The sequence below is a fragment of the Pleurodeles waltl genome, chromosome 5, assembly GCF_031143425.1.
Source record: "Pleurodeles waltl isolate 20211129_DDA chromosome 5, aPleWal1.hap1.20221129, whole genome shotgun sequence".
In the NCBI taxonomy this organism is placed as follows: domain Eukaryota; kingdom Metazoa; phylum Chordata; class Amphibia; order Caudata; family Salamandridae; genus Pleurodeles; species Pleurodeles waltl.
The window spans coordinates 372,186,689-372,211,699 of NC_090444.1; the positions used below are offsets into that span (position 1 = coordinate 372,186,689).

The 25,011-nt window shown below is 49.1% G+C and overlaps 1 long non-coding RNA gene across 7 annotated transcripts in view; it reads left to right on the forward strand.

Annotated features, from left to right (window-relative positions):
• Positions 1 to 25,011, forward strand: part of LOC138295673 (uncharacterized) — a 391,570-nt gene that overhangs the window by 153,609 nt on the left and 212,950 nt on the right. For all 7 annotated transcript variants that reach the window (XR_011203657.1, XR_011203656.1, XR_011203658.1 and 4 more), the window contains one exon: positions 18,418 to 18,509. This is a non-coding gene — a long non-coding RNA (uncharacterized lncRNA). The remainder of the gene's footprint in view (positions 1 to 18,417; positions 18,510 to 25,011) is intronic.

A 25,011-nucleotide genomic window follows, 5' to 3' on the forward strand; every position in this document is an offset into this window, starting at 1 on the left:
GCTGGAAAACAATGTTCAATCTGCTGACTATTAGTTAGCAAATGTCCATTAAGGGGATCTGTAATTTCTAAACCCACATTTTGAGATTTCTGGACTCTAGGGCCCTCATTCTGACCCTGGCGGTCGGTGATAAAGCGGCGGCCAAGCCGCCAACAGGCCGGCGGTCTAAAATATGCAATTCTGACCCTGGCGGGAACCGCCAACACAGCCCGCCAACTTAACACTCCGACCGCCACAGCGGTACAAACAAACAGCGCGGCGGTTCCCGCCAACAGCCCGGCGGCAGACAAAGTACCGCCCACCCTATTACGACCCACCAATCTGCCACCTTTTCCGGGGCGGGAGCACCGCCGATAAGAACACGGCGGAAACAGACTACGAACGGGAAAACGCTCACCTCTACGCACTCCACGCGAGATTCCGGCAGTATGGAGCCAGAGTTACAGGTCATCCCCGCACTCCTATTCCTCCTCATATACCAGGAGCACGCCCGGCGGCGCGGAAGACATCGGTGAGTACTGCACCTACGACACAGGGGAGGGAAAAGATTACCGGCACACACCCACCCACCCACACCCACTACAACACACACATCAATGCATTCCCACAGATCACTGTCACAACCCACAAACCACCCCCCTCCGAAATAATGCAAAGACCAAAAGAAGAGATCATAAACGGGCAGATATATTGAAATATGTACGCCATTAATCCCAATAAATAAATAAACTATGTACAAAATATATACAGCTACTAAATGTAGTCCAACCACTGTCCGTGGATCACAGGGGTCCTGTGCAAAGGGGCAAGGCCCAGTCCCACGACAAGAACTCCACGGAGAGAACACTGCAGGGGCATCAGAAAGAAAATAGGACAGGCACCTCAGGGGGAAGGGAAGGGGGGGCACCTCAGCCACTTGAGTACACGACGCCAGATCCATGAGGGGACTCCATGACCACTGGGCCATCCTGGGGAGAGCAAAGCCACAGTCCATACAGTCCATACAGTGGGTGGCCTGCCCACTGGGCCATCCTGGGGAGAGCAAAGCCACAGTCCAAACAGTCCATACAGTGGGTGGCCTGCCCACTGGGCCATCCTGGGGAGAGCAAAGCCACAGTCCAAACAGTCCATACAGTGGGTGGCCAGCCCACTGGGCCATCCTGGGGAGAGCAAAGCCACAGTCCATACAGTCCATACAGTGGGTGGCCTGCCCACTGGGCCATCCTGGGGAGAGCAAAGCCACAGTCCAAACAGTCCATACAGTGGGTGGCCTGCCCACTGGGCCATCCTGGGGAGAGCAAAGCCACAGTCCAAACAGTCCATACAGTGGGTGGCCTGCCCACTGGGCCATCCTGGGGAGAGCAAAGCCACAGTCCATACAGTCCATACAGTGGGTGGCCTGCCCACTGGGCCATCCTGGGGAGAGCAAAGCCACAGTCCATACAGTCCATACAGTGGGTGGCCTGCCCACTGGGCCATCCTGGGGAGTGCAAAGCCACAGTCCAAACAGTCCATACAGTGGGTGGCCTGCCCACTGGCCCATCCTGGGGAGAGCAAAGCCACAGTCCATACAGTCCATACAGTGGGTGGCCTGCCCACTGGGCCATCCTGGGGAGAGCAAAGCCACAGTCCAAACAGTCCATACAGTGGGTGGCCTGCCCACTGGGCCATCCTGGGGAGAGCAAAGCCACAGTCCATACAGTCCATAACAGACCCCACTGCCACTGGAGGAGGCAAGTTGGCCAGAGGACATCCTGCAGCCCTGCCCGAGATAGATCCTGCCCTGCCACGTCTGCCAAAGGGCCAGCGGTTCTTGCCCTGAAGGGCCCAGTTCAGCGGTTCATGAGACGGCGGGGCCCAGTTCAGCGGTTCTTGAGACGGCGGGGCCCAGTTCAGCGGTTCTTGAGACGGCGGGGCCCAGTTCAGCGGTTCTTGCCTTGAAGGGCCCAGTTCAGCGGTTCTTGAGACGGCGGGGCCCAGTTCAGCGGTTCTTGAGACGGCGGGGCCCAGTTCAGCGGTTCTTGAGACGGCGGGGCCCAGTTCAGCGGTTCTTGAGACGGCGGGGCCCAGTTCAGCGGTTCTTGCCTTGAAGGGCCCAGTTCAGCGGTTCTTGCCTTGAAGGGCCCAGTTCAGCGGTTCTTGAGACGGCGGGGCCCAGTTCAGCGGTTCTTGCCTTGAAGGGCCCAGTTCAGCGGTTCTTGCCTTGAAGGGCCCAGTTCAGCGGTTCTTGAGACGGCGGGGCCCAGTTCAGCGGTTCTTGCCTTGAAGGGCCCAGTTCAGCGGTTCTTGCCTTGAAGGGCCCAGTTCAGCGGTTCTTGAGACGGCGGGGCCCAGTTCAGCGGTTCTTGCCTTGAAGGGCCCAGTTCAGCGGTTCTTGCCTTGAAGGGCCCAGTTCAGCGGTTCTTGAGACGGCGGGGCCCAGTTCAGCGGTTCTTGCCTTGAAGGGCCCAGTTCAGCGGTTCTTGCCTTGAAGGGCCCAGTTCAGCGGTTCTTGAGACGGCGGGGCCCAGTTCAGCGGTTCTTGCCTTGAAGGGCCCAGTTCAGCGGTTCTTGCCTTGAAGGGCCCAGTTCAGCGGTTCTTGCCTTGAAGGGCCCAGTTCAGCGGTTCTTGAGACGGCGGACGGTCTATGGCCAACTGCTAAATGCCTGGTGGTGCCCTCCTGGGCAGCGGGGATGGTGCTCCTTCACTGCCCACCTGGGCTGTGGGTGGTGGGGCCCTCCTGGCCAGCTGGGCTGGGTCCTCCCTGGGCAGCGGCTATGGGGCTGGTGGGCTCTCCCGGGGCAGCTGTGCCGGTTCCTCCCGGGGCAGCGGCTATGGGGGTTGTGGGCTCCTCCTGGGCAGCAGGCCTGCTGCCTGACCTCTCCAACTTGCTGCCCTTGCCCTCCTTAGTCGTCGGCCTGTGGCCCTTTCCTCCCTTTGGAGCTGTGGCTGGTGACTGTCTCTGGGTGGTGTCCGGGGGGGATGTAGAAGGCGGGCTCCTGCGGCGCCCCTTCCGCCTTCTGCTCCTCTTCCCAGGGGGTGGGCTGGCTGTCCCCTTGCTGCTGGGCAAAGATCCAGACATGCGGGCTGGCGGGCTCCAATACCCCTGCACCCTTGTCAAGGGGGCTGCAGGGCTGGTGGTGGCTGAGGTGCTCTTCTTACCCCGACGAGAAGGAGGGGGGGGCTCAGGGTCAGGAAAGAAGTTAGTAGTGGCGAGGAAGAGCTTCTTGGGACAATGGAGAGTGGTAGGTACAGTGGGAATGGGAGTGGAGGGAGAGGATGTGGTTGTAGGTGAGTCACGTTTGCTGTCTTTGGGTGCAGGTGCAGGAGGGATAGGCTGTCGTGAGGTGGATGGCTGTTGGGTGGGTGGGTGGCTGCGTTTGTGTGGTGTGGAAGAGGGGGTGACAGACACAGTGGGAGAGGACACAGGGGACGTGTAAATGGCAGTGGGGGTGCTGACTGCACGTGTGTGGACTGGAGTGGAGGGTGTGCTGGTGATGGAAACACTGGCTGATGGTGAGGTGAATAGAGGTGTGAGTGTAGACGTCACAGGGAGGGAGGAGGGAGACGAGGAGGTGGGGGTCACAGAGGTGGTAGTGACTGTTGGCATGTCTGCATCGGAATGTTGCGTGTGTGAATGTCTGCGTGATCTGTGGTGCTTATGTTTGGATGAGCTTCTCTTGGGTGTTGAGGTGTGTGCAGGCTGGTCTGATGGTGTGGGTGGGACAGGCAGAGGAACAGGAGACTGGGAGGAGGGAGTTAGTAGAGGCAGGCAGGAGACAGGGACAATGGCTGCCGTCAGTGCTGAGGCCAGAGCCTGGAACGATCGCTGATGGGCAGCCTGACCCGAATGAATGCCCTCCAGGTACGCATTGCTGCGATGAACCTCCCTCTCCACCCCCTGGATGGCATTCAAAAGGGTAGTCTGCCCAACAATGAGCGTTCGGAGGAGGTCAATGACCTCCTCACTGAGGGCAGCGGGGGTAACAGGGGCAGGGCCTGAGGTGCCTGGGGCGAAGGAGATGCCCGGCTTCCTGGCAGAGCGGGCACGGGGCGAACGCGGAGGGGCTGCTGGGAGGGCGGAGATGGTGCGCTGGGTGGCGGCTGTACCTGTAATGGCGGGGGGCACGGATGGTGCCACCCCCGCAAGGGAGCCCCCTTCCGAGGACGTGTCCGTGTCGCTGCAGGCTCCAGTCGTCCCCGTCGTGGAGCTCCCCTCGCCCTCCGTCTCACTGGTCCAGTCTGACTCTGTGGCATGGCCCTCCTGGGCCATGTGAGATGCAGCTCCCTCCTGCCCCGATGCCACTTCTCCTCCGCCTGATGATGCTGATGCACACAAGCACAGAAAGACAAACAAAAAGGGGGGGAGAGAGAAATAAAGGGATATTGAGTACATGGATCTCCGGTACAGTTAGCGGACATGACAGACACAGATGCCCCCTGCACTAAGTTGCGCACTTGGGGTACGCTACGCATTCCGTGGAACATGCCCTACACGCCTAGAGTTGACAACTGCACCCATGGATGACACGGCCCAGGGATGGCTGTACTGACAAACTACTGAGGGTGGTGGCTGGGGACACAGGGGCTTACGGGGGTGCCCAGCCTACAGATATCGCCCTGGCCTAGGGGGACCCCCAGCCCTCCTCCCCCACCCAGACACCTCCACTGCGCGACAACAGAGTAGATAATGCTTGTACTCACCCCCTTGTGTCTGCTGTGCTGCCCTCACGCGCCCATCCAAATCAGGGTAGGCCACCGCCAGGATCCGGAACATCAGGGGGCTCAGTTGACGGCAGGCACCCCGCCTACGTTGGGAGGCCATCCCCAGCAGAGACTCGGCGGTCTTCTTGGTCCCGCGGCGGATGTCCTCCCACCTCTTGCGGCAGTGGGTGCCCCGTCGATGGTGGACCCCCAGGGCCCGGACTTCCTTGGCGATGGCACGCCAAATCCCGATCTTCTCATGGGCGCGGACCTATGTGACACGTACAGGGAGGGAGAAATACCACGTTCAAGTTACTCAGCATTTTCCTTTCCAGTGGCCCAACGCCCCCCATCCCCGCCAGGCCCCCCGCCAGGCCCCCCGCCATGCCCAACATGCCCCCCATCCCCGCCAGGCCCCCCGCCATGCCCCCCGCCATGCCCAACATGCCCCCCATCCCCGCCAGGCCCCCCGCCATGCCCAACATGCCCCCCATCCCCGCCAGGCCCCCCGCCAGGCCCAACATGCCCCCCATCCCCGCCATGCCCCCCGCCATGCCCAACATGCCCCCCATCCCCGCCAGGCCCCCCGCCAGGCCCCCCGCCAGCCCCAACATGCCCCCCATCCCCGCCAGGCCCCCAAGCCAGCCAGTGGCCCCAAATCCATATTGAATTAAACTCACTTGTTGGTCTGGAGGACCGTAGAGTAGCGCATACTGGGGGAGGACCCCATCCACAAGTTTCTCCAACTCCTCTCCAGTGAAGGCAGGGGCCCTTTCCCCAGTCGCAGCAGCCATTGTCCCTTCCAGACCGAGGTCACAGCAACACTTGCAGTATAGGTCCTCTCCTGTGAAAGTTCAAGTCGCAAGTGGATAAGTAGATAGAAAATGGCGGTCACGTCCGCGGCGGTGTGTACCGCGGCGGTGCGTCCCGCCACCGCCGGCGCCCTTCGCCATTGGCTCCTGAAACCCATAGGCTTCAATGTTAACCAATGCGGCTTCGCGCCGCGGTCTTGGCCCGCCGCCCGCCGCGGTGTGCCACGCCAGCGCATTGACCTCACATCCCATTGTCACACTTCACAGGTCAGGCAGCCGCCATTTCCAGGGCCCACATGGCTCAATTTCAACTGCGTCACACAGGCCTAGGCCTTGCATAGCCACTCAGACACGCCATTCACTGCATAGAGAATCGTATACTGTGCTAGCTGTGAGTACGTACCTGTGGGTTGCTTGACTGTGTGCTCCATGTTGTCCTTCCTAGGCACCGTCCGCTGGGTTGGGCGAGGAGACGGATGAATCCTCCCGTGTACCGACCGCTGGTGGACCTGTCGACAATGGAAGAACGCCACATTATCCTGACCTACCGTCTTAACCGTGCCACTATCCATGAACTGTGTGCCCGGCTGGAGCCCGACCTGATGTCCCCCATCCGCCAACCCACAGGGATTCCCCCTCTGGTGCAGGTCATGTCAGTACTCCATTTCTTGGCAAGTGGGTCATTTCAGACAACCGTGGGAATTGCTTCTGGGATGTCTCAGCCCATGTTTTCGAAGGTGTTATCCAGAGTGTTGTCTGCCCTGATGAAATCCGTGAGGAACTACATCATTTTCCCTGAGGTGGGCGAATTGGCTACAGTGAAGGGTGATTTCTACGCCCTTGGACATATTCCCAACGTAATTGGTGCCATTGATGGGACCCATGTGGCTTTGGTTCCCCCAAGAGACAGGGAGCAGGTGTACAGGAACAGAAAAAATTACCATTCAATGAACATCCAGGTGGTGTGTTTGGCTGACCAGTACATCTCGCATGTAAATGCCAAATTCCCAGGGTCAGTGCATGACGCCTACATCCTCAGGAATAGCAGCATCCCTTACGTGATGGAACAGCTACAGAGACACCGTGTCTGGCTAGTGGGGGACTCTGGGTACCCCAACCTGTCGTGGCTACTGACCCCAGTAAGGAATCCCCGGACCAGGGCAGAGGAACGGTACAATGAGGCCCATGGGCGTACTAGGAGGGTGATCGAACGCACCTTTGGCCTCCTGAAGGCCAGGTTTAGGTGCCTGCATATGACAGGTGGATCCCTAATGTACTCACCTAAGAAGGTGTGTCACATCATCGTGGCCTGCTGCATGCTTCACAACCTGGCTTTGCGCCGCCAGGTGCCTTTCCTGCAGGAGGATGGTCGAGACGGTGGTGTTGTGGCAGCGGTGGAACCTGAGGAGAGTGACGAGGAGGAAGACGACGGGGCTGAAACAGACAACAGGGACAGAATCATTGAACAGTACTTCCAATAGGACACAGGTAACATTTCAAAGATAATTTAGTAAATGTTAACTACTCTGCTGCATCTCTGCTGCCTGTCTATTTGCCCCAGTGTATGATGACTGAGTTTTGGCTTTTCCCTCCCTATTTCAGATCTGGGGTCCCCACTACGAGTCCTGTGCTTCGTTTCCCCATGGACTACAGCTTTGTGGCAGCTGTTTGTTGACTTCACCATGTACAAGGACATATTTGCACTGTCATGTCAATTACAATCTATTGAAATCACAGCCAGACTCCTGATATTTTGGTGCAAAATAGGTGTTTATTGAAGTGCTCAAAATGGGATGGGTGGTTTCAAGTGGGTGGGCGCTATGGTGAAGGAATGTCCATGGCAGAGTCCAGAGTAACAGTCACACAGGTGCATTGTCCAGAGGCCTGTGGAGAGATGGAGCATGGGCAGTTCAAGGATGGACAGGGTGACAATGTGGGACAGTGGGATGACATCAGGTGGTATCCATTGCTGGCGGGGGTCTTGACATCCTACTCTGTCTTCTTGTGAGATCTCAGGGCCCTCTTGCGGGGTGGTTCTTCTCCTGCAGGAGGTGGGGGTCTGGTGGGCTGCTGCTGTGCGGGGGCCTCCTGTCCACTAGCGCCGGCGGAGGTGGATGGCTGTTCTTGGTCCAGGCTAGTGGCAGGGGCCCTTGGGTGTTGTTCAGTGTCCGCCCTGCTGTTTACGAGGTCCTGCAGCAGCCCTACCATGGTAACCAGGGTGGTGTTGATGGCTCTGATGTCCTCCCTGTACCCCCGATAGTGTTCCTCCTGCAGCACCTGGATCTCCTGGAACCGGGCCAGTACCGTCGCCATCGTCTCCTGGGAGCGGTTGTATGCTCCCATGATGGTGGTGAGGACCTCGTGGAGAGTGGGTTCCCTGGGCCTCTCCTCCCCCCCCTGTCGCACAGCTGCCCGCCGAGTTGCCCTGTTTCCCTGGGCCTCTGCCCCCTGGCCGGTGTGCCCACTACCACTGCCCCCAGGTCCCTGTTGTTGTTGGGGTGGTGGGTTATCCTGGGTGCCCTGTAGTGGTAGACACACCGCAGATTGACGCGCCCTGGAGACAGAGGCATGGGCCCGCTGGGTGGGAGCTGTGCTGGTGTTCCCAGAGGGGTTAGGGTCTGTAGTGGCCTGGGCCTGTGTGAGGGGAACCGACTGTCCAGAGGTCCCCGATGGTCCGGGCTGGTCATCGGTGTCCAGGTCGACAGAGCTGCTGTCATCGCTGACGGCCTCTTGGGTGGGGGGTGTGGAGAATTCTGGCCCCTCCGCCGCGGTGTGTTGACGGTCGGGTCCTGCAGGGGTATAGAGGTATGGTTATAGTTTCAATGTGTGGCATATGGGTGTATCTGTGGGTTCTCGTGTCCCCAAGTGCTGGCATTCGTGTGTGGGGGCTTTGATGAGGGTGGCTTGTGAGGGGGATGTGTATATGCATTGGGCATGCTTTGGTGATGGGTGTCCATGCTTAGTGGACGCATGCAGGCCTAGGTTTTGGGATGTGTGGGTTGTGATGGTGAGACATTGGCGGGGAATAGGTGTGCTGGGGGTGGGGGTGAGGATGGTGGTGGGGGTGAGGATGGTGGTGGGGGTGAGGATGGTGGTGGGGGTGAGGGTGGGGGTGAGGATGGGGGTGGGGGTGAGGGTGGGGTTCGAGGATGGGGGTGAGGGTTGGGGTCTGATTTGGCATGCAGGTGGGGGGGAAGCAGTATTGAAGCTTCAACTTACCAGTATCCATTCCTCCGCCGACTCCTGCGAGGCCGTCAGGATGCAGGATGTTCAAGACTTCCTCCTCCCATGATGTGAATTGTGGGGGTTGAGGTGGGGGTCCTCCGCCAGTCTTCTGCACGGCGATGTTGTGCCTGGATACCATGGAACGCACCTTCCCCCGTAGGTCGTTCCATCGCTTCCTGATGTCTTCCCGATTTCTGGGGTGCTGTCCCACTGCGTTCACCCTGTCGACAATCCTCTGCCATAGCTCCGTCCTCCGGGCAATGCTGGTGTATTGTATCTGTGTGCCGAACAGCTGGGGCTCTACCCGAACGATTTCCTCCACCATGACCCTGAGTTCTTCGTCTGTGAAGCGGGGTTGTCTTTGGGGTGCCATGGGGTGGTGTGTATGATGTGTGGGGTGGAGTATGTGTATTTAAGTGAGTTGAGTGTGGTGGTGTGTGTTGTTTTGTGTGTGGATAGTGTGTGGGTGATGGTGTTGAGTGGCTGTGGCTGTTATGTTTTGGATGCTGGTGTCTCGCTCTTGTCTTCTTTACGAATTTTTAAGCGTAGGGGTTTGTGGGTGATGTGGGTGGGTGTTTTATATTGTATTGTGTGTGTGGGAGTGGTGTGTGTATGTGTATCAGGTGTGTGGGATTCAAATCGTCCAATGTGGGTGAGTTTTGTTCGTTTGTGTGTATTCTGACCGCGCCGGTGTGTCCCGCCAATGGAATACCGCGTTTGAATGACCGCCGCGTGGATTCGTGGGTCGTAATGGCATGGGCGTATTTCTGTTGGCGTGGCGGTGGAGGTTTGGTCACCTCCACCTTTCCGCCGACCGCTGGTCTGGCGGTCTGTTGTGGCGGTCGGATTTTCGGAGGTTTGCCTTCTGCGGGTCAGAATGACCGTGGCGGGTTTCCGCGACCGCGGCGGGATTATGGAGGATTTCTGACCGGCGGTAGGCGCCTTTTACCGCCGAGGTCAGAATGACCACCTAGATCTCTTCAAACCAGCAGTTTAGCACTGGTCTCTCTCTCTCTTCACATAGAGTGCCCAAAGGTTTGAGCATAGAGTACTTGTTTCTCAAGCATGAAGCTTGACTGCTTCCATGTAGCTGCTTACCTACTAAATAATACTGTTGATGGTCTGATTTAGAAAGCTTAAGCTCAGCTAATGAAAACAATATCAACTAAACATTTCTATTTAATTGTTTCCAATCTATTAAAGTGAAACTTAGAAGCTATTATCTCCCTCCTCCTTGTTGATTTACATGTTTTGAAAATATTCATGATTGAGGAAGTGTCATTACTTTCTTCAAAGAACAGTCTTGCAGCATGGTCAGATAAAAAGCTAGAGGTGATTTAAACTAAGATATTTGTTATTTCAATAGACACTAGAAAAAAGTCAATTCTGGAAGCTGATGACAAAAACGTACACTATCTACAGTGAGGGTTAGAGGTTGGCCAGGGATCAAGTAAGCCGTGTACCTCCTTAGGTTAACCAATTTCCCTGAAATTGTTAGGCTTCTGCTGTGAACTAGAGCATTTACGTAAATATTGTTCAGATGACCGAATAACATTAAAATCCCCTAATGTATTATATTTTTTGAAAATCTTTCTAGCTGAAACATTAGATCATATTTTGCCTAAGGATCGTCCAAGATAGAGACATAAAATGAAACTAATATAAAAGTACATTGATTAATTTGCATTTTAAGTATGACCCATCTCACTAACTGATCAGATGCTGGTTTAACTATATTGCCCAAAGACTTTCTACTAACCAGCGTTGGCACTCCTCCCTAAGCTAATAAAGGTAAAGGAAAGTCTTAATAACAGGAAGGGACCCAATGAATCAGTATAGCCCTTAACTTCTTAATGTGTGCCTTGTGCAGCAAATAAAGGTGGCCTTTTGTTCATCTAATCAATCTATTGCTTCTCTCTGTTTTTTTGGGTTATTTACACCATTGTTGTTCAATGAAATTATCTTGATTAAATTACGCATGTGTATGGAACTAGGTATCGCCAATTCTAAAAAATAAGTCAACTTACAAGATACAGTGTCATTAACTAACTTTGTGTCCCATTAATTCATAAATTAAACTATTTAATTACTGTATGAGATACACCGGGAGCATAGCCAAAGTCTTTAACAGTGAACTTCAAAATCTAATTCCATTTACTAATGAGAACAATGAAATTCTGTAGTAAATCATCAGGATTTCATTCCACACAAAAAAGCAGCCAACACATGTTTCGTGTATGTCAACTTTTTCAAGGGTGCAAAATCAATATTGCAAACAAACATTTACTTCATAGATATATCCAACACAGCACCATAATATTATACCTGCGCCCAAGCGTGCAAATAGTGGGATTCCAGCTAAATATAAGTGCACAGAAGGCATAAAACCAACAGTTTTCTTATTATTGTTACATCAAGAGAGGTACACAGTGAGAAGAGTGCAAGGATACAACCACGTGAATGAAAAAATAAAGTGAGACAAAACAAACGAATCAAAGAATAAATCCCAATGGTGAGTAACGGCAGGAATGCTCATGCCAGAAGGCCAGGTGATAATAGAGAAACTAAGAAAATATTTATATTGCTAATGAGAAGAAGTGGAATATCAGATGGTACCTGTAAGGTTGAGTATAACTGCCAAGGACAGTGCGTGAAATTGTAAACAAAAAAATTTGCGTTGTAAGAAAGGATCCTAATAGGCAGAAAGGAACCCCTGTCTGGATGTATCGGGATGCGATGGGTAGCGGGAGAAAAAAGGTAAACAAAGCAGAAAACGAAAATGCACAAGTAAGTGAAGTTTGTGGAAACAACAATGCTATCTTAAAAGTAAAAATAAGGAGGTGTGCATATCTGATAAGTAGTAAGACACTTTGAAAAGCAGTCAGAGTAATACCATCAGGAAAGCCATGGTAAATTCCCCAGGCTATTCTATAAATAAGGTAAACAATAGTCAGGGTTCCATCAAATTGATGCAACATGGACAGGGAAAGAAGTAATGAAGCATGGACTTACTGGAAGAGTCTGAGTATTGTGCACTGGTGGCAGCGAGGTTCTAACTGGCCCCACCACTCTGGAAAGCTCTAATAACGTGTGGAGTAAACATAGAAAGAGGACTAGTACAAAGGAAGTATCTAAACAAGGTAGTGAGTTTGTGTCATATGTTACTAGTATTACTGACAAGTATTCAAATGTCAAAAAAGGAGCAAAGTGAGGCAGGAAAAGAGAGGAAGAGAACAGTAAGGAAAAAAATGATAAATAAAGATAAACATTTTAAAAATAAGCAAAAGTTCAGTGCATTGTGGCAAAAAGGTCAGCCTACCATAGTCGCCAGGAGCCAAGGCACACATGGCTCCGTATGGCAAAGATAAGGTATTGGATTACTCTAAAGAAATTGCTCACAAGAAATTGGGTCACATGTAGTGAAGAATGGGGACTTACAGAACATGTGTGATGCAGAGTTAAGAAACGAGATTTTCAGAAACTTACAGAAAAGAAAGTGTGAGCCCAGAAGGTGACACCCAAAAATCAGGTAGTAGAGCTGTAGAAAGTACCCCAGTATCAGAGTGAATTAAATATGATACAAGAACCCAGTAAGGAAAAGACCACAAGGAAAAACAAAACAGGAAGGGTAAACTTATTAATCCAGAAATAAAACAGGTTAAGGCGAGGGAAAAATAAGGCAGAAGAGAGGTACACTGGTTGAACCTTGAAGGAGAAGCAAATAATACAAGTTCATGATTTCATTAAAATACATCATTTGTAGACACAAATGTGCTTGTAATGCTGAATAAGCAAGGTCCATATGGGGAGAGACCAAAAAGGTATAAATTGTGCAAATTAAATAAAATAAAATTTGTGAAAACATGAAAGGTAAAGAACAGCAAACTGCAACGATTACAACGCAAATGTTCATGAATCGTCCAAGAACATATGAAGCTCATGGTACAAATTTAGACCTAGGTCCACAGCTCTGAGTTTGGTGATCCAGTAGGTCTCTTTTTTTCGTAGTGCCCAGACTCTGTCGCCTCCTCTTGGATGCTCAAAATCCACTCCAATAGCATGAAACTTTAGTTGCGATAACTCGCAAATTTTGTGTTCTGTAATGACGTGAGGTGAGAGTGGACAGTTCACATTACTGTTCCTGATGCCATGGATGTGCTCTTGAATTCTTTCTTTGAGTGCTCTTAGAGTGCTTCCTATGTAAGTATGGCAACATATGCAGACAATGCAATAAACCACAAATTCTGTGTTAGTTAATGAAATAATTAATGGTATGTTTAGTGAGAGTATGATATTGGAAGCATTTCAGTTTGTCCGGGGTGAAAGGACACATGTTACAACACCCACATTTAAAAAAACCTTTGGGTTGTGGTGGAAGCCAGCCCAATTTAGTATGTCTCCTATTCTGAGCTAAAAATCTAGGACATATTATGTTGCATAGTGTTTCATTACAGCATAAAACCATTTTTCTTTTTGTTCTTACTGCGTAGTACCTTCTGGGTTGCAGCCCACCCTAACGTCAAATCCTCATCCAGCTCACCCCAATAGAACACTCAGGCCCTCATTATGTCAATGGCGGTTATGACCGCCTACCGCTTCGGGGACGGCCGCAAAAAACACCGTCGCCACGGTTACCTACCATCCGCCATATTATGACCATAGCTGGAATTATGGCAGAAGTCAGGCGGAATTCCGGTTACGGTCATGGCGGCGGACGGCGGTAAGGTGGCGCTGCTGCCAGCAGACCACCGCAGACCATATCATGATCCATGATACGGCCTGGTGGTGTTCTTCTGGTGGACGCTGCTGCTGGCAGCAGCGCCACGTCCCATCTCCTGCCGGAGGACCCCTGCAAGCAGGTAAGTCGGGTGCTCCGACAAGGGAGGGCAGTGGGGGGTGTTTGTGTGGGTGGGGGTGTGGGTGTATGTATCTGTATGCATGCATGCGGGTGTGTGGCGTGTGGAATGCCTGTGTGTATGAATAGGTGTGAGTGTACATGTATGTTGTGTTGTGTGAATGCGTGTGTGCTTGTATGTATGTCAGTGTGTGTGGATGTGTGTGTGAATGTATGTATGCATGCGTGGGAAAATTTAGGTATGAGTCTGTGTATGCATGTGTATGTTGGTGCAAGAATGTGTGTGTATGTCGTGAGTGGGTCGGGAGGGGGATGGAGAGAGGGACGATTCAGGGGAGGGGGAGCGGGACAGGGGAGACCCCTATCAGTGTCAGGGAAGGAATTCCCTGGCACTGATAGTGCCTACCGCCATGGTTTTTATGGCGGTAAGGAAGCCACGAAAACCATGGCGGTAGGTGGGTCAAAATCCCTCGGTTGGGACAGTGCTGGCCGCCTGGCTAGAGACTGAAGTCTCCAGCCCGGCCGCTGTTACCGCCCTGGTGGACAGAGTAATACATTGAGGGTTTGGCTTGAGCCAAACCGCCAATGTCATATTTTGGGGAAAGGTACCGCCAGCCTGTTGGCAGTACCTTTCTCCAAAATACCGCCGTCCGCCAGGGTTGTAATGATGACCTCAGTGTTCCTCCACTCTTTCCCTTCCTCCCCTTCCACCTTGCCTTTTACCACCCTGCCCAGGACTTCCACTACCAAGCTAAGGTACCCCTCCCATGCTGCCTCTATGGTGCAATGCTTACACCTATTCTAAAGAATTCTAACATGGTCTATCCCAATCCTCATGCCTCTTTGAATCATAAGAGCAGACAATCTCACCCTGCTTCTGCAGTTACCAACGCCTATATATTAACCTGTGTGTGCATGTATGTCTCTGTTGATGATGACTTACTACATCCTTGTAAGAGGAAATTAAATTGAGGCACAACGTCTATCCGACTTATCACTGGGTGTGGAACAGACTGCAGCTTAATAACAATTAATCTTCCAAACAGAAAAAAAAATGTTCAAAAAACAAAGAGACAATAATTAAGTAAAGCCTCTCATCCCACACACACCTAACCCAATCCGAAAGAAAAGAAGGAATGCACACATCTTCGAGCATATAGAAGGTGACACTGTTTTACACCTGTGGTCTGTGGCACCTGCCTCTTAGCCCGACATGGCCACGGTAACAGGGACATCACTAGTCCACTCCAGAATTGCCATGTCTCACAGGCTAAAGAGCTGGGGGCTTGAATAATCATGTATACCCCAAAAGGGTGTTGAGGGCTTGCAGGAAAGTTGTGCAAGATTGTCTCTCCCCCAGAAGACAACAGTACTTCTCTTATTAAATAACTCGTAGAGCTCTGTGAAGCAGTGCTAAAGAGGGAGCGAGTGGCTCCAACCAGCATGGAGGAAATACCTCGACCTACCAGGAAGCTGAGAGTACTCTAGGTAAGGATGAAGCTAGTAGGTGGTGTTTGCTTCAGCGGCTGTGAAGACAACTCTCATCCAGTTCCCAGAAGTTTGTCCTTTTCACTTTGCTGGGCTATGTAGTGGTTCTCTCTGTAAATTCCCATCGAACTTTGCTGAACAGCAATGAGGCGTATAATTCCCAGATGCCTAAAGATAAACTAAACCTGAATCAGTTAAGGAACAGTCCTGGTTGCCTAGTGAAAGGTAAAATGCCCTAAGGCAACTTGTGCAAGGAAATATACTTTCGGCACCTTGATATAAACTAAAACATTCCTTGTGTCTCAAGAATTAAGGATGGAGATAGAGGTCCATAAGAGCCTGAGGGGGGCTCGGGTGTTACTGAATTAGAAAATTATATTGATCCTGCTTTCAGTATCTCATCTCCAGCAGTAGCAGTGACTGATAAGGTGAAAGGACCAGTTATGACTAATCAGGTAGGCACTTCTTTATCTATGTCAGGCTTATGGAAGATCCTTTTGTGAGAAGGCCTTCAACACCAGCCTGTGAAGGCAGCATTAGAGCACAAGAGGTAGGGGCACTTACGGAGATAGAAGCTGCTAAACAAGATAAATCAAGCATCTGGAAGTATACTATTAGTTTTGCCAATGCTGGGGAGACTAAGGGCCAGATGTAGGAAGCCTTTTGCATGGTGTAAACTGCGAAAATCGCAGTTTGCACCATGCAAAGTGCTCATCGCAATGCTCATTCACATTTTGCGAGTCGGTACCGACTCGGAAAATGTGAATGCGACTCGCAAATAGGAAGGGGTGTCCCCTTCCTATTTGCGACTCGCATCGCAATGCTAAATTGCTTTGTGACCGCGAACGCGGTCGCAAAGCAATTCGCAGTTACCACCAGTGTCACACTGGTGGTAACCCATTCGCAAAAGGGAAGGGGTCTCCTTTGTGAATGTTGCCCAAAATGTTTTTTCAGAGCAGGCAGTGGTCCAATGGACCACTGCCTACTCTGAAAAAACGAAACCAAATGGTTTTCTTTTTTTTTTTGTATTGCAACTCGTTTTCCCTTAAAGGAAAACAGGCTGCAACACAAAAAAAAAAAACTACTTTATTTAAAAAGCAGTCACAGACATGGAGGTCTGCTGTCTCCAGCAGGCCACCATCCCTGTGAGTGCAGGGAATCGCTATGGTGTCGCAAAATGCGACCCACCTCCTTAATATTAATGAGGTGGGTCTTTGCGACCCCATAGCGATTCGCAGACGGTGTCTGAGACACTGTTCTGCATCCGAATTTGCGATTCGGAAATTGCGAGTCGCACTGACTCGCAATTTCCGAATCGCAAATTCTGACCTTGCTACATCCGGCCCAAAATCAGTTATTGAAAGTGCGATTCGTAATGTAGTGCCTGCTAGTATGCATGATTCAGGAGGGTGTGCAGGAAAAAAATAACCCTTTATTTTCTTACAAAGGAAACAAGATATCATCCACCAAAAGGGTAGAGAGATATGAACATTCTAGCAAAGGTGTTGGCAGCTTTCAGTTAAATCAATTTGAACTGGGAAATACGCAAGTTTCCACCCCAATGCAGTAGCAGTGGCGCAACAAAGCCCCCCTCAGTTTGAGTACGGATCTTGTGATTTCAGAGCTAAGTTTCAGCAGCAAAGTGAATATTAGTGACTCCATGACGCCACCATCCCCACAATATAGTCCTATGGTGCAACTGCCCAGTGTAAAGACTCTTTTGACTATGATATAGTCAGAGCTACAGGAGATGAATGCTAGCCAGAACTCACATGATCAGTCGCTGAGTATTAAGATGTAGAAGGTTGTATAAGTAGGCAAGCTTGACGTAACAAGTAGGCAGACGACTAGGTAGCAGCTGTAACTACTGCAACCGCACTTCTATATCCTCTACAGACTCTAAACTAACATACAGCTGCACATTCACACATAATTGCCACATAGGTTGTACTTTGTTATCTACTGAGTTTGCCATTAGTCAATATTAAAAGAAGTAGTGAAGTCTGTATCTATTGCACTTTATTCTAGCAAGCAGAAAAATAATTCCATAAAAGGGGATCACTCCATGGGCCCACTGGCTTGCTTTTGCAGCTGTATGATAAGATGAGAGAAACTTCTAACAAGTGACTTACACGATGCAGGCCCCTGCCATCGGGACTCTGGCGTGGATGGTGAAATCTGTCAACGTCCACAGCAGATTCTGTTATTGCTTTTCTGAAACCGGCCATGAAAGGGAAACACAGCACTTAAAAACTGGACATCGAACACTGCACTTTTTACGTTAATTCACCTACAGTTGCTACCCTCACTGTTTGAACATTTCTTGTGCTAGGTTAAGTGTAACTTTACCAATAGGAAACGTTGAATAACGCCGATACAGGCACCTCAATTCTGTTGACATTCCCTTGCATGAATATGCAAAAGGGGGTTAGATATAAGCAAATTAGCAAAGTATAGCCCCAGGCGAATTTTCCATTGAAAATGCTATAATGTTTGCAGAGTGTTAAGATGGGACTCACTTTCCATTCAAACTCTCTAAATGCTAATCGGTTCACACAACAGGTAATCTTTGAACATTATAAGTAATTGAGCAACAAAATTGAATGACTGAATTTCGTGTTATTAATGAATGACGTTACTTGCAGCAGGATATGAGGAGAACATTAGTGCCCGATATTGGGATGGCGGACTAGACTCTTCCGTCTGTCGCCCCAGTGTAGGTATCACCTATAATGTAACCTATGCTGGGAACTCGTAATTTGTATTACTGCAGTAGTATAATGTTTTCAGCTGTTAATCGCAGACTAACTTTTTGCTAGCATTTAATACGCTGAAAATCACCGAATTTTAAATAAACAGATATATTCATAGGCTCCCAATTTCCCTTTTTTAGTTTTAAATATTCTATTAGGACATTGAACTAACAATGTAATCAGACTAGAATTAAATGACTAATAAAAATACTATATGAACCTTCATTGAAAACTATTTTAAAGGTAATTTATTAACACTGGATCGTGATATATATAAAATAGTATTGTGGGATAGTTTCCTAAAATAAGGCAGCTATTTTCACAACAAGATAAGCATTTTTATAGACTTCATATAAAAAGAAGTGGAAAAGATGCGCTTTATTTTTGTTTTACAGATAACGTATTAAAGTACTGTAGGTGAATAATGTGATTTATGTATTTTGACATTACTTGTATCATTCAACATGGTTTGTGGGCAGTCTTTGTTACACAGATACTATTTGCGTCAAAATAAATAAAACAAATTTATCATGCTCATTATGAAGCTGCAAATGTGTTTTTTCTAAAGTTTAATATTTGTATTTGTATCTATTTTTCTAGGTAAAGTTGATAAAGATAGTAAATATGCAGGAAATGAGAATATATTAAGTTGGAAGCACTTAGCATCAAATGAATAAAGAATTTCGAAGCAGGTACGTGAATATATTTACATAACTCTTCACAAGAGCCCAGATAAAACCTGAAACATTAGTAGGACAGTGTAAAGCTGTATGTCACTTCAAAGGTCTTTTTAGAGGACTACATCAAAGTACATTGACACTGTTTCTCTGTTTAGTAATTATCTCAACAACAATTAATTGTGCTCTGGCCAGCTTCAACAGTTTAACTAATTATTTGCAAAGTTAGGATTGGCAATTAGGTTTCATGCCTGCCAGCTAATTTGGCCTCCATTTGGCAGTGCTGGCCTTTTTACACATTTGCATATGTGCCTCTTGAAGGTGAAGATGTGCAGTGTTTAATTTGAGCTGGCGGTTTCTGGTGGAGGGCACCAACACCTTTTTTGGGGAACTGCACTTATTTCCCTACATGGGATACTAAGTGCAAGAAAGGGAAAAACACACAGATCAGAAAAATTGAGGAATAGAAAGGCGATAAAACCGTCACAAAGGGAGAAAGCAGGAACTTGTACGAGCGAGTACAAGAGGCAAAAAGGCAAAGAGTATCTGGTACTGGATAAATGTTTACCAGCCCTGGTATTCAGTGGGCTGAAGTTTAATTGCACAAGCCGCCGGCTTCTGGGCAGAGCTTCGGGTACCAGTGCTATTTCTTTCACAAGTTAAGCACTGCACATTTGGTCATCATTGACAGATTGACGTGTCAAATAATATTCTTGTCTAAGTGCTATAAGGATACTTCATTACTTCCTATTGTTGTGATTGAGGCGTAGCTCAATCGCCTAAAAACTATGGGGGTTATTCTAACTTTGGAGGAGTGTTAATCCGTCCCAAAAGTGACGGTAAAGTGACGGATATACCACCAGCCGTATTACGAGTTCCATAGGATATAATGGACTCGTAATACGGCTGGTGGTAAATCCGTCACTTTTCTGTCACTTTTGGGACAGATTAACACCTCCTCCAAAGTTAGAATAACCCCCTATGTGAACTAAGTTTAAACACTCATTAGAATTCAAAGCAGAGATTATGGCGGGCACAAAACAAGATGATTAACCATTGAACTGTCAGGCAATGTGGAATAATCCTATACTAGCAGGTTACTGTAGCTTCCCCTGGAATGCATTGCAGCTTGATGTATTTCTCCACATGGTCTACACAAATGGTATAGCATGGTACTCTAAAACCACTATCTGCACCTGCAGACACACTCTGGCCCTCATTCTGACCTTGGCGGGCGGCGGAGGCCGCCCGCCAAAGTCCCGCCGTCAGGTTACCGTTCCGCGGTCGAAAGACCGCGGCGGTAATTCTGACTTTCCCGCTGGGCTGGCGGGCGGTCGCCTTCAGGCCGCCCGCCAGCCCAGCGGGAAAGAGGCTTCCACGATGAAGCCGGCTCGGAATCGAGCCGGCGGAGTGGAAGCTGTGCGACGGGTGCAGTTGCACCCGTCGCGTATTTCACTGTCTGCGCAGCAGACAGTGAAATACATTTAGGGGCCCTCTTACGGGGGCCCCTGCAATGCCCATGCCAGTGGCATGGGCACTGCAGGGGCCCCCAGGGGCCCCGCGACCCCCCCTACCGCCATCCGGTTCCCGGCGGTCGGACCGCCGGGATCTGGATGGCGGTAGGGGGGGTCGGAATCCCCTCGGCGGCGCAGCAAGCTGCGCCGCCTTGGAGGATTCAATGGGGCGGCGGTACACTGGCGGGAGACCGCCAGTGTTGCCGGTCCGACCGCGGCGGAATCCCCATTGGAGCACCGCCGGCCTGTCGGCGGTGCTCCCGCGGTCCTCCGCCCTGGCGGTCTTTGACCGCCAGGGTCAGAATGACCGCCTCTGTGTCCAGCCATAAATAGCCAATTATCAAAGGCACACTCATTCCATTGGATAGGTTTGAAAAGGAGTAGGCCATCCCTAAATCTGCACTGGCATTTTGGGTAAAAACACCCTGAATCAGAAAGGTATGATTGCCTTACGTTAACTAAGTGCAATAGAACCCCTGGTCGTATATGTTTGAATTTATAGCTTAAAGGACTGCTACTGCACCCCAATATTTTAGCATAGTTAGATACCCCCTTGGAGTGGTTGGGGGTCAGGTGGACCGTTTGTGGAAATGGTATGGAATGCCTTAGACATTTGGATGGGGAAACGTCCTGAACCATGACTCCGGAACAAAAGATCATCTACAACGCAAGTGTAACCACGCTCGCTGGAACAGTGACTGCCTTTTTCTCTGCCTCAACCACCCATGTGAATAACAACGCACATGTGTGGTTAAGGCAGAGAAAAAAGGCAGAGTGGATTGGGAGAGGGCACGACCAGGTAAGTGGGGCTGGGGCAGGGTTGGGGGTAGCTTTTAGAGGTGGGGTGGATTAAGGGCTAGGGTTGGATTAAGGATTTGGGGTGGGAGTGGAGGGGTCGGGGACGTTTGTTTTTAGGGGCGGGTGGGGGGATCACAGTAGTTTGCTCAGGTAAGTGGGGTTGGGGCAGAGTTGGGGGTAGTTTTTCAGGGTGGGGTGGATTGAGGGCATGGGGCAGGGTGGGGGGTCAGTTAGTTTGTTTTTTAGGGGCAGGGTGGGGGGATTGGGTAGTTTGGTTTTTAGGGGCGGCAGTGGGGGTTCAGGCTAGTTTGGTTTTTAGGGGTGGGGTGGGGGAATGGGGTAGTTTGGTCAGGTAAGTGGGGTTGGGACAAGGTTGGGGGTAGTTTTTAGGGGTGGGGTGGATTAAGGGCTTGGAGTGGAGATTGGGGGTCCAGGTAGTTTGGTTTTTAGGCAGGGTGGGGGTTGGTGAGTTGTTTTAGGGTGGGTGGGGGGTCGGGAGATTTTAGTGCTCAGGGTGGGTGGGGGTATCTCAGTAGTTTTCTTTTTGGGGATAGGGGTGGGGGTGTGGGCATGGGGTAGTTTGGTGTTTAGGGCGGGTGGGTGTTTGGTTGTTTTTAGGGCAGGTGGGGGGGTCAGAAAGGTTTTAAGGCCCAGGGTCGGAAGGGGTGTTGGGGTACTTTTGTTTTTAGCGAGGGGTTGGGGTAGTTTTAATATTAGGGGTGGGGTACTTTTGGGCTTTAGGGCGGGGGGCGTGGCATGCTAGAATGACATATGCCACTCCCAAACATGCCTTTGCTAGGCATGCTTTTACAATGAAAAATCGTTATAAAAGCATGCATGATAAAGGCATCTTGTGGTAACAACGCAGCCATTGTTCCGACCACGTTGTTCAGGCATCCGTGGTTCTCGCATTAGTTGTTTCATCATACATTCGTTTGGACGTTATGCTATTGTTTTTCAAGGAGTCTATTGTACGAGCAGAGGGTTTGAAAAATAACTACCATAACACCGCTTACCAAGCACCTGACAGGACTCCACAGAGGCAGCTCATCGGAACATCTTTCCCCACCACCAGGGGATGTAATTAGCAAAGCAAAAAACACAGTCATGTGTGACACTGTGAGTGCTGAGTTAATATTTACAGTCAGAGTCTACTCTTCAATTACATTTCAATGAAGGCTTGTAACTCTGTGGTACTCTGAAATATTCACATAATTGCTTTCATTAAGGAGTCAAACCTCTTCTGAAATAGGTCATATCAACAAAAATTGAGTAGCTTGCCTTCCCCTGCCCTCCCCTAACTTAACTTTCTACTTCTTCCAAGAAATACATTTGTTTCAGCTCAGTTTAACATGTAATATGTGTATTTATTTTTAAATGAGTGGACTGCTTTATCCCCACAACAAATTCAACACAATTTACTGAACATTGGTGTAAAATGGGAGATATAATTAGCCATCCGGTAGCAGAATTACACAATATGCAGCCAGGAAATCTGGAAGCAATGCCAGAATCCCTGCTTGACAAAACTGTGTGATACTAAGCTATTATTTTATTTCACTGTGCCACTTTTTCCTTGTGTTACACCCTTGACAACACCTTAAGATAAATCATTTCAAGATGTGCTATAGAAAAACTACTCGTATATGCAGTTTAACAAATTATAATTTTATTCCAGCTATAATGACAATGTTGCCATATTAGTAAGGCACATGATGCCTGAATTATCTCTTGGTTCACTAATTGTATCACTGTCAGTACAAGGTGAAGGGATCATGATAGTTTCTAAGTAAAAATTTTTTAACTATCACTTTTATTAAGTGTTAATGAATTAATTGATTAAATATATTGTACTAAATTGAAACACTTCCAAATGTGAAAGAAAGACACTTTTTATTTTACATTTTTTTATCATATTTTACACGATATGCTATTTAATTTAGATACTTAAAAAATTCATGGTTTGGCTCATGTTTTGCTCTTAGAGCTAAACCAGGCTCTCTCCAATGATCTGTGGCTTGCAGTCCTGTAGGAAACACTTTGGGTAGAAATAATAATATTTTGGTTGCAAAAAGTGGGCACAGTTTGTGACCAGTATTTTTGTGACCAGAAACTTATTTTGTGATCTGATTGATCAAACTGACATGGATGATGCCTGTAAGGGACAGCAGACTGCCATATCTGTGATTTTATTTTGAAAAATTGTTCACTTTTGATTGGGAACAGGTGTGTACAGTATCTATGAAATATTAACTTAAAATTATTTTTTTATGGTAATGTTGGATTTTCAATTGCAATTTTGAAAATGCCACTTTCAGAAAGTTGGCCTATTCCTGCTTGTTTTTATTTGGCGCCTGCAGTATGTTCCTGGGTCACATGATTGGGTGCAGTTGGCAGTTGGATTTTGTTAATACCTCCCAGACAGTCACACAATAGAGTGATTAGGTGTGCCTGAATAGGCCATCCACAGGTAGGATGAGGGGAGATGTTGGGAACAACATCCACTTACAACTGAATAGGCTGCACTCTGCCTTCATACAAAGGACTTGCCACCACTATATTGTCCCTGCAGCCAGATTGGAGCCAAGGCAAGGAAGTCAAGAAACATCAAACACTTCAAAGGGATTTTCCAGCAACATCTTCTTTTTCAAAGAAGCCACCATGTATAAAATAGGGACCCTCAGATCCACACACAGTTTACTTTCTGGACCGGAGGAAGAACTCCCAAAGGACTGCCTGTTGCTGAGGCCTATTGTGTGCTCCACAAGACTGCTGTTCTGCACCTGGAATGTCAGACTTTAACCCTCAGAGGCCCGTCTTGCTGGTTGGGCCCTACTTCATCACTTGAACCCAGGACTACCAGAGTGACCTTAAGCGGTAGTATGCTGGTCTCCTGATCAGAGCCTCAGGGTCGTAAAAGGCTCCCACCATTTTGAACCCACACCTAGACCCAGCCTGAGTGAGTCCTGAACCCCCATGTGGGACCTCTCCATTCCAGGCCCCTTGGATGTGGTGTTAAAGGTACCCATATAGACAGAGAAGTTTTTTTGTTAAAAACTCCTCTGAGAGCCGAGGGAAGACCAGGACCAACATCATCTGTCTGCCCAAGGTGCATCACCGGTCGGCCTGACTTCATGGAAGCTCCTGTTACGTTCTTCTCTGCAGTAGCAAGTCCTTTCCAGCAGTCCTTCGCCAAGGAGGTATCTGGCCTCCTGAGACTTTCATTAGCTACAGCCACCTGCCTCGCACCACTGGAGATTTTCCACTTCCAAAAGAGAGACTAAAGTCTGAATATTGAAATTTTCATCACAATTTTGCCCTTCTGCACCCTGGTGACAGCACCTCCTCCTTGGACACCGCCTGCAGCCTTGCCCTGCTGAACGTTACCTTCTCAAAATATTTGCTCCACAATTTCTTGTAAATTGAAAGGTAAGCTCAGACAGGGCCCAATACACTTCTTGTACCTGACCCGCGAGTCATCAAGAGTGGCCATATTTTTCAACTTTGATCTGGTCTTGCGCAACTTGATGTCCCTTGTTGGCACTTGGATCTTTTAGGCACTAAAGTTTGCTAAAACCTTCATAATTCATAACTCAGGTTCTACTATTGGATTTTTGTCATTTTAGCACCAAACAATTTATTAAAATTGACTCTATTTTTAGAAAATTGATGCTGGACTTTTTTTGTATTGTGCTTTCACTTTAATATTGTTTGTGTGCTTCATAAATACTTTACACGTTGTCTCTAAGTTAAGCTTGACTGCTTTTTGTGTCAAGCTACCAAGGGATAAACACAATATAATTTAGTGACTGTTGTAGTTCATCCTGACAGGGAGTCTGGTTGTTGCTTGAATGGGGGTTGCCGCCACCCCCACATTCAAACAATAAACCAGTTTTCCATTTATGTTACCCCTAACAAGGTGCATTGTCCATTTACAAGTGTCACTTTCCTCACTTTGGAGGAAAGGTAACATAATTCTGCAAGCTGGCTTGCAAAGTTCGGAAGTGACATATCCTTAGCGCATCAAAACATTTATTTCTGTTCTTTTGGAGCTGAAATGCGTAAAATATAAACTTTGACTCCATAGGTGTAAGCTTTTTGAATATGAATAATTTACTGTACATCGCACTTGTATTGAGCTGTGGCCACATCTCTTCTCCAGTCAGTTAGCAACTCCCTATTAGTTTGGTTCTGAGCCACAATGT